This window comes from Dipodomys spectabilis, unplaced genomic scaffold (assembly GCF_019054845.1).
Source record: "Dipodomys spectabilis isolate Male_0828 unplaced genomic scaffold, ASM1905484v1 ptg000258l, whole genome shotgun sequence".
Classification (NCBI taxonomy): Eukaryota; Metazoa; Chordata; class Mammalia; order Rodentia; family Heteromyidae; genus Dipodomys; species Dipodomys spectabilis.
The window spans coordinates 1,097,287-1,110,991 of NW_024870935.1; the positions used below are offsets into that span (position 1 = coordinate 1,097,287).

General features: G+C 44.0%; 1 protein-coding gene across 4 annotated transcripts in view; it reads right to left on the minus strand.

Annotated features, from left to right (window-relative positions):
* Positions 1-13,705, minus strand: part of Ebf1 (EBF transcription factor 1) — a 389,509-nt gene that overhangs the window by 223,583 nt on the left and 152,221 nt on the right. The gene's annotated exons all lie outside the window — the stretch shown is intronic.

Here is a 13,705-nt window from a genome sequence, read left to right on the forward strand (position 1 = left end):
GCCAGTACAGGGGCTTGACCAACCACAGGGCCCCACACTCTTGTTGTTATTTTACTCAAGGCTGTCACTCTACCACTTGGGCCACACCTCCACTTCCGGCTTTTTGCTGATTAATTAGAGATATGAGTCTCAGGCATTTTTTCTACCTTAGCTAGGTTTGAACTGTGATCTTCAGAACTCAGACCCCTGAGTAGCTGGGCTTATCAGCATGAACCATCAACACCCAGCTATGGGGCCCTTTTTGAAAAAAAGAACTGGGGGTCCTGGCTCAAGTGGAAGCACCTGACTAGTAAACATTAGACTTTGAGTTCACATCCTAGTATTGACCCCAAAATGAAGATCTCAGGATATTACACACACACACCCCATACAGTTTCAAATCCCAGGACTTACCCTTACCATTTCACTTCTCTTAAGACCCATTTTCTCCTCCACATGATGGGGGCAGGGGTGTGACTAGAGGCTGCTTCGTAGGCATGGGAAGATGAAACAACACTTCGGAGTAGTGTGCTTAGCATAGTTCATGCACACATTAAGTGTTCAATAAAGAGCCATGTTGATTCATTATCTTCTCCCTCCTTCGGAGAAACATTATTAAACATAAAAATAGATGTCCTGTAACTTACCATGCTCAACCTTGCAAAACATCCCTCACTGCTACCAACACACACACACACACACACACTCACACACACACACACACACATCTGGATGATAAAATGTAATTCTTAGGTTAAAAAAAATAATTTTTCGGCATGACGTTCCCTATCTGCAATTACATCAAAATCCCATTAATTGAGCTATAACACTGTCAGGACGAGCAGCTGGGAAGCACACCCATACATCCTAAGGAGACGACCATTAATTCCGTGCTCCACGGCACAGCAAGGAGATTCGGATGCCCGTCCCTGGCGTGATTTACTGTCTTTCAAGCTGCCTAAGTGGAAACCTCTACAAAAAAGATTTAAGTTAAGTGACTCTTGTGTCTCCTGAAGCTCATTTATTATTGAATTAAGTTTTCATTTCGTTTAAAAGGGAATAAAGAAATATAGTTTGATTTCAAATAAGGTAAAAAAAAAAAAAAAATAAGCGCCCTTTAACCGAAATCAGCGCTGATGATCCAGGAAGCCAGTTTATAGATCTGCAAAGAGATCTCACTCTGCTGAAAAGCCAGATTTTCCACTCATAAATATTACTAAATACACACACAATGTGAGACTTTGCCATAAGAGTTTGCCTTCACTCTTCATACTCTTACCAGTCCTCTCTTTGACATTTTTATCTTTAAAAAAAAAATACAAGAGAGTTCATGAATAAGCGGGAGAGGAAGGGGGAAAATAATCTATTTTTTTTGAAAAGTCTAGAATTTCTTTGTGACCTGCAGGGAACTGTAGGATGGAGACACTGAGAGGCAGAGATATACGGGTTATGAGGCATCTCCATGTGTGGCAGAAAAGCCAAGGTAGAGGAGACATTCGGTATGCAAATATTTACGACATCTTTGCCCACAGATGAGTCACACGTGTCTGGGAAACAGAGAATAATGCTCCCTGGTAGAATCTGCCTAAATTCAGTGCCAGAGAATCAGTGTGATGACCAGGTACTGGGGGGACAAAATCCCTTTAGCCTGAGATTCCTATCTGTCAGAAATGACAGGTGATATAACTCTATATTTATCTTTTTTCCTAACCCAAACAGCCAAGAGAAATCACTTCCCTATACCAAGAAGTCCTTAAAGACCTAAGCACTTCTGAACAAACTATATTTTTTAAAAAATCTGCTAGGACCCCTATAATGGTGTCATTTACACTCTAGTCACATGTGTCTACAGCACAAGACCCTTCATAATTAGGTATATACACTATACCAGCTCACTGCCTAATTAGCAAATTATGTTGAAAATAGCATCCTGCTAATTAACGGCTATTATGGCATTTCTGAAGCTGAGGCTTTAATTATCACCAACCTAATGCTTGTGTATGGAGGAGGGGGGGAGCATCCTTCCTCCCCCTTTTAAATGATCAATAAGTGCAAAAGATTATTATTAGGCATATATGCTGACAACGGATTAATTTGTTTGATGCAAAGGTGCTGTGTGTTTCAGATTATTTTATCAGAGTTGCAGGAAAAAAGAAAAGGTTTGTAATTTGGTTTCATTAGCGACCTTGGCGATTTATCACTAGAACATGGACCCCTCCCTTTTATAGTGTGTGTGTGTGTGTGTGTGTGTGTGTGTGTTGTTCAATTCCCTCTGTGTTTTTGCCTGTACCAGCATCAAAGTCAAGAGCAGGAAGTTTTAATTAAGTGACACTAATGAGGTCGTTGAAAATGATACCTCAGCAATCCAGCACACTGTTAAATGTGTTTATTCTATAATGTCATCAGAGGTGATTGTTTTCTCTCGTAATAGATAAAATTCATTACCATGAGCATTGTACTTTTGAGCGTTAGAACTACAAGATGCAAGTTAGTCAGGTGTATCAGTTGCCCTGTTACTTTCTTCCCCTCTCCGTCTGGCCGCCAATTCAAACTGCTGCACCTAAAACAAAACTTGAGCCAACAAGGCTTGGTCTGATACTTTGTTCTTTTGAAAAATAAGTCTCCCATGTTGAGTAATTAACAGACCTTGAGAAACAGAACAAAAATGAGTATGCAAATGCCTACTCAACAAAAGCCAGAATCAAAGATCCTCTGCGCCGGGCATGGCGGAGTGGGTTCGGCTGGAGGGAGAGGCCGCAGGGCACCCGCGTGCCCACCCGCGTGCAGCCCACCCCCCAGCAGAGGCCCCGCAGCTGGACTATGACAGAACACGCTGCAGACCTTTTCCTTTAAAACAATTCCCGCCTCCTAAACACAATATGGTTGTGTGACCCACTTTAGGAAATTAACTGTCACCTTGTGAATTTCCATGTCGCCCTCTTTCTAAACATTAAAGATGTTTTAGCACATCTTAGAAGTTAGCACATGTGTCTGTTTAACAGGTAGGGCCAACTAAGCAGAGAGGGAGGCCAGGCCAGAGGCAGTACAATACAAGTGTCCCTTGACTTACTTAGGCAACTTATTTAATATGCATTTTTATATCTTATCCAAATTATTACATTCAATCCCTATCTGTGTTCTACAGTGTTTCTGTGCTAGCCTGCTTCTGTTGGAGCAAGAAGACCATTAGTGAGAAATCTGTGTCCAGCAAACCCTTCATGCACATCATTGGCCATCCATGGTCTGAGCTTCTACAGAGCTTGTGTTGAATGCTCAAGGAAACCTTATTTTTCAGCCCATGGTGTTTTGTGATTTAAAGTGATCACTATGCTTCCAATAACAGTGCTGGTATCTCACAGAGAAGGAAGCACCCTGGACACATTTCCTCTCTCCCCGCCACTCCCCACCAGATCAAGAGGAGTAGAGGTCTGGAAGACTCTTTTCAAGGTATTTGTCTTAACCACTGGGACTGAGAAAGGAAAAATTGTTCTCCTTCACAATACCCCCTGTTCGGACTGGTCTGGTCCTGGGGTCAGGGAGATGACCTCAGGGAGTTTTTTTGAACACTCTCAAAGACTGTCTCCATCCAAATATTTGGTCAGTATCTCTGGAAATTTGAGCTTTGAAATCAACTTGTTGGGCTTTTTTCAACCAGTTACTACAGAGGAAGCCAAAAGCTCTGGTATTACAGAGATGTGCAGAAGGTTGAGAGTCTTTTATGGAAGGGCTGGACACAGAGAAACTATCGAAGTGGCTTAGAAATACCAACAAGGTGGTAAAAGTTTTAAATAGTCCCTAATGTGTGTCGCGCGCGCACACACGCACACGCACACACACACACACACACACACACACACACACACACACACACACACACACACACACACACACACACACACACACACACACACACACACACACACACACACACGGGAAGGGGTAGCTTGTGGGCAGTCAGTTCTCCAAGAGATGAAGAAGTGTTGAGGCACAGTCCTAGAAGCAAGAGAGCTACATCTGCAAATTAAGAATGTTTCTGCAGAAAGAAACGGGAGCCTGTGCCAATCTTGGTTTCTTGACTAGAATTTAACTTCTATTTCTCTTTATGTTATTTGTCTGGTTAGTTGATTGGTTTGTCGGGTGGATGGCTATAGCAACCCCTCAGATAATCCCTAGTGATATGGCCAAGGTATCCATAAAGAAGGGCATTAGAATCCCAGGAATAGGGCGAGAACAACACTCAGCCAGTGAGTGTTGCATTCACAGCTTTGATCTTGCGATGTCAAGTCTAGGAATCTATCCTAAGGAAATCAGAGATGTTTGTCAAAGCATTACTTAGTATAATGAAAAATTTAAAACTTAAATGTCTTAAACTTAGCAGATGTGTTAAATAAATGATGCTACAGCCACATGATATAATATTATACAGTCATCAAAAATCACATACTCCTAGGAAATTTTAAATGATAGGAAGGGATGGTATAAGTGAGTAGGGAGGATTCTAGAAGGGTGACACTGATCAAGATGCATTGTCCACAGTAATGGACATGGTAAATTGAAAACCCCTGGTACAACCACCCAAGGAATGTGTATTCATAAAACTAACAACAAAGGAGAGAGCTAAAGATGTAACATCTGACATTTAGACAGACATGCCGGCATACACACACACACACTCACACCCACACAGCATACCCTACCCACACATTCACAGGTTTAAATGTGTTTATTTACACAAGCATTGAAAAAAAGAGTACAAAACAGATGTGAAACTAGAAGCAGTGATTCTTTCTAGAAGCTGAAATCCAGGGTGATTTTAATGCTTGCATATATTGTAAAAAAGATCGTTCATTTTTAAATATTAAAAATAAAGTAATTCAACCATGCATCGGTTTGAGGATGCTCATAGGTGTGGTTGGGAATTGCATATCATGTTTTGGTGTGTATTCTGTACCATTATATAACTTACAGTCAGCGTCAGTCCTCTAAGAACATGATCCAACCGCATGCAGCTCAGAGAATCCCGGAATACTGGGAGCTGCTCCTATGAAACTCTCAGGACAGCAACTCCCTTCAGATGATACTCTCCGCACTTCCCAGACAAAGCACTGGCCTCCATTTATAGAAAGTTTCCAGCCAGTTCATTGAGAGCAAGTGTGATTTGAAGTCCTAAAACCCTCACTGTGCCAATCACAGCCCTGTGTGGGTTCCTCAAGGATGGATGTTTTCCTTAAAACTTTTAGAGATGTATTTTACAAAGTGATAAACAGCCTGCATTAGCTCTCAGAACTTCAGAAGCCGTTTTTTTTTTTTGGTGTTAAATTTCTAACTAGGCTAACCAAGTTTGCACTGGGCTCAGGAGTTCTGTAGCTGAGGTTCAGACTTCCATACTGGTTTTTGCTGTTGTTGGGTATCTTTGGTGGGTTATTCTTTTGCTTTTGCTTTTTTTCTCTCATCATCAAAAAACTTTCCATAGATATATAACTGAACACTATGTAGATTATAGAAATAAAAGTCTATGTGGATTATAGAAATAAAAGTTTTTCACTCACTGTAATAGGGTTTTGTTTTGTTTTTTTTAAGGAATGCTTGAAAATACTTTGTCCTAAAGGGGAGAAAAGACAGCACACTCGACAACCTTCGCCCTTCTGAAGAATAACATAATTAGAACTAAAAGGAAGACACAGAAAGAGGTGCACAATACAAGCTATCTTGTCAGCTGGAGATGAGAGGATCAATAAATGGTTTGCCTAACATTTTCCAATCACATTCTTAATACAAACGGATTTACGTGGGCTTTGGGGATGTTGAGAAAAATAGTATAGATCTTTTTCCCCTCTGCTGGAGAGTAAATTAAATAAATTTAAACTGCTCATCACAGGACTTGTGGATTGTTTGTTTTAACCTTTTCAAAACGAGGAGGAGGAGATGGAGCCGAGGACAGGGAGCTGGACTCACGCCATTGTCCTGATCCTTATGAGAGCTAGCCCTCGAGTCAAGCGACTGGAGCTCTCCGTGCCAATGTGCCTCACCCTGGGTCTCAAAGGGCGAGGAGTGGCTCAGTAGCCTAACAGAGCTGGAAAAACAATGGGTACTTAATATCTTTTTAATTACTTAAAATCAGCACTCCAAGCTGGGTGCCAGTAGCTCACACCTGTAATCCTAGCTACTCAGCATGCTGAAATCTGAGTATTATCAATTTGGAGCCAGCCTGGGAAGGAAAGTCCATGATACTCTTCTCCAATGAACCACCATAAAAACCAGAAGCGAGCTGTGGCTCAAGTGGTAGAGTGCTAGCATTGAGCAAAGAGTTCAGGGACAGCGCCCAGACCTTGAGTTCAAGCCTCAGGACTTGCAAAACAAAACAAAAAAACGAATACTCCAAAACAAAACAAATTGGATCCTCTACTCCAAAAGGAGAGAACTGTTAAAAGCATACAGTTTCTCTTTTGCCATAGATCAAGATGGAAAGACAGCCTGTACTGATGCCATGAAATCTTATGCATTCTCTCTTACCTTTTTCTGTTATCTGAAATCATACAAAAATGAAATTCCCCATGCTCAGTGTTTTCCATATGACTGAAAATGAGATAAACCAAACCATTCGACGGGTGGGCCCTTGGAAAGACCTCATGACACCCACCTGATGCACTCAGGCAGAGGGACGAGCACATGTATTGAGTGGATGGAAATGTGTGCGACACGATCACTAAGCAACGAGGGTGAATGCACACTCTCCTGATGGCTTAGGAAGGCCGTGTCACACGTTAGAGCCACATGGTGCTGATGAGCATCATAGCTGCTTCAAGCATTGGGTGGATATTCAACCTCAGCAATGCCCGCACAGCATGGTAGACTTCATACACCTCTCCCCCTCCCCCACTCTCTCTCTCATCCGTGTCTCTCTCTCTCTCCCTCTTTTCCTCTTCCCCTCTCTCTTCCATCCTCTCTCCCTCCCTCCCTTTCAAGAAGGAACAATCACCCCATCACCAGACTCAATTGTCTCCTTACTGTTACCTGGAAGATTCTATGCCATGTTACTCAGTGGGGATTTGAAGGGAGCCCATTTGGAAGAGAGAAGGAAGTAGAAGCTTCCACCAAACGATTCTTAGACTACCCTTCAGCTCTCAAATTCAAAAAGTTTTCCATAGCTCAAATAAACCTTCAAATGCCAACTCTCGGACAGGCCACCGAGTGGGCAGAGGTGAAGATATGGAAAGAGTGCTAAGTCGAAATGGAACTGGCTGGAGCATCCCTGCAAGCTGTCAGTCAGATGACCTCAGTACCCTTCCTGGGTTGTTGTCCAGGTGGACGAGATGATGCACATACAGTGTTTCGCTCAGAGCCTGGCACCTCATGTTCGCTAAATGTCACTGCTAGAGGAAGCAATAAGAAAAGTGATGGCCTGGCCCAGTACTAAATGTCTCATGTCTGTAACTACACCCATAACAGTCTACAAGATACACGTTATTATTACTCCCGTTTTCCACCAGAGGCGTCAGACGTGCGGAGCTTAATTTGGAAAACACTCAACAACAAAGTCAAAGAGCTGGGATGCAACCCAGGACGGCTAGCTCCAGAGCCGAAGGTTTTAAGTCAGCTCCACTCTATTTTTTAACCAATTAAAAAGGAAAGCTGACACTCATGTTTACCTTCGTGAAATGATAAGCCCAGGGTTTGCTTGGCCACAGAGAAGGGGCATGCACCCTTCATTCGGCCCCTGGGCTGTCCCCTTCATTCCCCACCCATGAAAAGGGGGTGCCTGGCGCAGTAGCTGTCGGAGGCCTTGCTCTGAGGGTGCAGTTAAGGTGAACTCCAAGAGTGCAGCCCGTGGGTAGCAAGGAGCTGAGGACACATTCCCAGGATGGGACAGCAATGTGCTTGCTGCAGCAGTCATCCCCCTGGCCCAGTGGGCCTCTGGAGAACCATGGGCACAGGTGCACCCCTCCCACCCTCGGGTTCGCATAAGTGAACCCAGGGCAGGCCAGCTGGTAGAACACCCTCAATCTATTACAAAAGATTCCCACTCTGTACACATGCGCGCGCACACACACAGACACACACAAAGACACATACACAGACACATGGATGTAAGGAGTAAGCAGCAGAGCAACTAGATCCATCTCCCTAAGAGGCATTTACAAAGGGACAGCTTATATAAAAAGCCAGCTAGCATTATTTTCTTCCCTTTAGTGACTCTCTTAAAAATGATCACACATCCCATCCTTATAATTATCCAGCTCTTAGTCGAAGCCCATTTATCTAACAGAATAACTCTTCTCTGTGTAAAAACCACATTAGAACTGTGCATTAGGGTAGAACCTCAGAACAACTCAATGTCAACACGATACCAAAAGTCTGCCGAATACACAGAGGTTTTCCACATATGCAAATGACCCACGTTTCGTTTTTATTCGGCTAACTCTGCCCACTACCCTCCAATAGTTCTAGTACATACACCGGTGTTAAATTACAAGGTACTAATGAACTCAGAAAAGAATTTTTTTTTCAACTTAGAAAAGCTAATATTGTCAAAGCATTTTTAATTGTATTTTATTACTTTTGTTTATGTGGTACTGAGGAATTGAACCCAGGGCTTCATGCCCACTAGATACGCACTCTACCACGGAGCCACACTTCCAGCCCCAGGAAAAGCTTTTTTAAAAAAAATAGGAAAAGCTTGTGTTTCCACTCTCTTTCTGGCACCATCAATGTAATAAGAAATACCTCTGTGTACCCAGACTGTCTGACTTGCTGATACTACTCTTAGTTTTTTGGTGATTTTTTTTTTTGGTCAATAGAGAACACGCAAGTAATGGAGGTGATCATACGAAAATGATCTTTGACTTTCTACCTTGTGAGCCGTGCTTCCTGCCTCAGTTTTCCTTCTCCACTGATGATGCCTAGATGTTACATATTGCACAGTACACAGGAGAACAAGACGAGAGCTGAAGCATGTCACCTCTACCACCCCACCACCTGCATAACTTCAGGAACATGGTTTCATATCTTGGAGATTTGGCTTCCTTCTTGGTAAGTGGAAGTAATTACCACACCCAAAGTGTTAGAGATTTCATGTGAGCAGAAAGTATTTGGTGTATTGCCTGCCATCCGTAAGTGCTATATGCAGACGTTAGCTGGGTACCTAATGCACAGAAGGCATGTGGGAGACCTTGAGGGGGATAACCAGCTGAGCTGAACAAGACAACGTTCTTGCCACATTGATGAGTTTGCAATGCGTGATGGGAATGAGATCTTCACCTACTTCCTCCATGTCCACAGTGCACTGTCTCCATCACCCCGACATCCATCAACAAGTACTGCCTTCTGCCTTGGAACCAGAAACTGTAAGAACCTTGTCTTACAGCTTTGGTCACCATCTTTATGACAATATCACGAACAAAGGAGGTACTAGATAAAGGTTGGCCTAAGGATCAAAATAGAGAATGGCACTTCTGGAAGTGTGGCTCCGTGGTAGAGTGCGTATCTAGTGGGCATGAAGCCCTGGGTTCAATTCCTCAGTACCACATAAACAAAAGCAAGTGCTAAAAAAATAAAAAATAAATAAAATAAATAAAGTGACTGAATGGAAAGAGAATTATTTTCCTCTGCACCCAAGTAATTTTGGGAGATCAGGATTAAAGGAGGAGGGAACCCAAGAGCTCAGCCTTGGGGAGCAGGCTGGTGTCTGGAGACTGGTTGGAAAGAGTCCTTATGACCCACCCCTGTGTGGCCTAGACCCCTGCTTCCTCTGCCCTCCATAGTACAATGAAGCACAGCTGCCTGAAAAAAAAAAATATCAAGAGGACTGGGTGGTGGGACTTTTCCTTAGAGTCAAACTCAATTCTCTCTGAAGTGCCAGAGTTACCACACGGAGTTCACATCAGCTCTGTCTTTCAAAGAGATTTTTTATTTTACGCACAACCTGGTTTAGCATCATTGAGAAGGTCTTCCCTATAAAAAGATGAATAAATAATACAGCAAGGCAGCCTAGAATTCATTCTAGGCCCTTCAGTCCCCCTGAAAGAAATAGGCAAATTGGACAGAAATCAAAGTAGGGAAAGCCACCAGGATTAAAGAAAAGAGCAGCAGGAGCTACTTAGAAGGGATCCGGCAGCACCAGCCAGGAATAAGCAAAGCTGGGGGATGACAAAAAGAACTGAGGATCAAATACTCTCCCCAATAGGGTGTAGGCACAACCGATGAAGGGAAAGAATCACTCAGGGTCAGGCGACGGGGTAGAGCAGGACGGGATGTAATTACAGAAAGGCAAACTTGGGCAGAACACCAGGGCAATGTTCTTAGGAGCAGGCTCGATTTGAGTGCCGACTTGGCTTCCCAAGGGAGGCGGTGGAAGCCCCATCGCTTGAGGCACACAAAAACCAGTGGACAAAGGGCTAAGGAAAAGAGTGTAAGGAACAATCTGCTTGGGCAGGGGGTGGGACAGGCGACGTCCCAGGGGCTGTGCGGCTCCCCACTTCAATGACACGTCAAGATGCATTTCATCAGGCACCCACTGGGGAGACCGAAGGTGGTGCCCGCCTCTCCCTCCCTGGGGCCATTGTGATTTCTCAATGCTCCACTCAAGAAGCACCCATTCACTTCAAGAGCCCCTTCGCAGCTCTCTGCTGCCAGCCAGAGCCCTGACAATAAAACCTCATACAGCAGACCTGGACTACTCACACTTTGAGGCACTTAGAATACAAAACCAGGTTCCAAGGGAGGAATCTCACGTGGGCCAGGCGCCTCTGATCAGCTTTTGGCGTCAGGATGGCGTTGCTCTGTTTGGGTTTGGAGATCCTTTACAGCTCTAAACAAACTTATTGTCCCTGCCACGGAATCCTGGGCAGTAACGCTGGCATACAGTATAATGCAGCTACTAAATGCATGGCTCACTTTTGCTCTTGGGGTTGTGAGTGTGAGAGGTCTGTAGCACTGACTCAGTGTCTTCATGCCCTGATCTGTGACAGCCTGAGACATCCAGCCCACCATCCTCTTCCTCCTCCACTTGACTTCCTGGGATTAAAACCTATGTAGGGCTGGATACTGGTGGCTCACACCTAGGAGCCTAGCTACTTAGGAGGCTGAAATGTGAGGATCAGTTAGAAGCCAGCCCAGGGAAGGAAAATCCATGAGACTCCTATCTCCAACTAACCGCACAAAAAGGAAATACATTAAATGGGCACTTCCTGTTCCTGGCACAGATCACGTGCACCTGAGGAATAGCACGTGCAGGACAGAGGTTGTGTCTACTGAATACACATAAATGAACAAGAAACTAATCTTCAAGGACTTGTGGACCAGGAAGAGAAGAAAATAAACATATAAGTATTCTGTGCTTCAAAGCACAAAGGAAGGTATCCAGAGACACAGACAGACATTACAGAAATTCAAGGGAGGACAGTCATTCCCAGCTGCATTAGGAGGAACAACTAGAGAACGCTTGTAGAATGTGAGGAGATGACCAGAAAGTGGGCACCAAAAAAGCCAGGGCCTTGAAGCTGAAACTCTCCAGCACTCCTAAGTCAGTAATAGGACTTGAGCTGAGATTTAATTATAGAGGAGTGATTGGATCACTGAGTATCTCGAACATAAGCTCTCTACTTTATTATATATAAAGGAGAAATGACGTAATCAGACTTTGTACTATGATATGGTTTGGTAGAAAGTACGCTACAATTTGGGAGGTGGGGGCGGGAAGGGAAGAAAGATGCATTATAGTCTTTTACTTTTTAAACAACCAATCAGTGAGGCATCAGTGGATACCGAGTTTCTCCCATGACTGCTGTCCTGAGCAGGAGAAGCCAGGAAGTAGCCCCTTTGCTCAGAAATCATCTAGTAAACTGGAGTGGAGGGCATCTGTCCTTAGATCTGCAGAGCCCAGGGTCCCTCCCGGGTACAGCCACCAAGCTACTCAGAGCACTGCATTAGGAAGAATGAATCAGAATGTTCTAATTAAGAATCCCGACTCAAGGAGCACACTCCTTGCCCTCTTGTCATCCTCCTCCTTGAGGACCTTGCCCAGGTGCTGCCCTGCTGCTCCTCACAACCGCAGCACCTTGGTGAATGCAGATGTTTCTTTCCCTGGCTGGTAGCTGTGGCAGGTACCCAGTGTTGGCCTGTTGCATTCTGGGAGAAAATCCCTTGCTCCCACTGCTGCTTAGCAGACTTACCAGCTGCACACAGCCAGGCAGTGAGGTAGTGACGGCATCTGCACAACTGCTTTGGGTGGGAGACTGCGCCTAGGATGGCTTCTCAGCTTCTCCCTCAGCAGAACCCAAAAGGTAATTGTAGTTGTTGGATAATGGGAGGCCCAGCACCAGGGTGCAGAGAGCCTTGACCCCAAATCTCAAGACTCTAGAGGGCTTGATACAGTTGAAAAACAATTCCACTTGTTATTTTAGGGGGTGGGGGAAGGGAACGAAAAAATGTTACTTCTAAAGAAAACAGGCATTTTATAAATGTTTAATGTCCTTTCACTACAAATTCAGAAAACAAGAAAGGAAAAAATAGGCTGAAAAAAAATACAGCTATCAATGCATAGATCATTTAAGGGATTGCTCCGAGAAATTGCACACTATAAAATAAAATATATACACAGTACTATCTGAAATACTTTCCACTTGAAGCAAGGTCCTAAGATATCACTAAATTTAGCACCATGTCACTATATTTATAAAACCCCTCTTGGGTAATATACTACATACATAAACTATAAGATCCTGAATAAGTTGTTGAGGGCTCTTGCTTAGGAATCAGACTACCTGAGTTCAAGTCTGATTTCTAGCAATGACTAATTGTATGATCTTGGGTAAGTTACTTTACCTCTCTATGCCTCAGTGTCTTTAGTAATAAATTAAATACCATGGGGTGGGGGAGAACTCAGTTACTACACTGTGGTGGTGAATGGCCAGTAGACAGGAGTTGTCACTTGTAACTGTACGGTATTCTCACGTCACTGAACATTAGGATCAGATACATGGAGCATCAGGAATTCTAGAGGTTTTTACTTTCAAAAAGATGAAATAAGGATCCAGTGAAGGTTTCAGAAATAGGAGTGGCAAGACAAAAGCCTTTATAGAAGTGCTGGGGGCTTGGAAGGTAGCTCAGTAAGGCTGGGAAGGTGGCTCAGTGGTAGAGCGCTTGCCTTGCATGCTTGAGGCCCTGGGTTCAATTCCTCAGCACCACATAAGGGAAAAAAAAGCCGGAAGTGGTGCTGTGGCTCAAGTGGTAGAGCGCTAGCCTTGAGCTGAAGAGCTGAGAGACAGCGCCCAGGCCCAGAGTTCAGGCCCCATGACCGGACCCCCCCCAAAAAAAAAAAAGAAGTGCTGGGTTTAATGCACTGCAAGGGAGAAAAGTGAAGTATAGCAGCTCACCAGAAAGCCCCTGGATTATCTAGGTCCCACTGCATACATCTCCTGATGGGAATGGTGGGTGGAAATGGCCATGGCAAGCAAACAGTATTTAAAAGAATGTTTTTAAAGAAGGAGGAGGGGCCAGTCATAGGAGCCTACATCTCTATTCCCACCTATGTGAGGGATCCAAGCCATTCTAGGCCAAAATATCAGACCCTATTCTAGAAATAACTAGAAAGATGTTTTGGAAGGCTAGGAGGTATGGTTTAAGTGGTAGCGTGCCTGCCTAGAAAGTGTGAGGATCTGAGTTCAAGTTCCAATACCAACAAAAGAAAAAGGGAGGTGGGGAACAGGAGGAAGAAATAAAGTAGAAA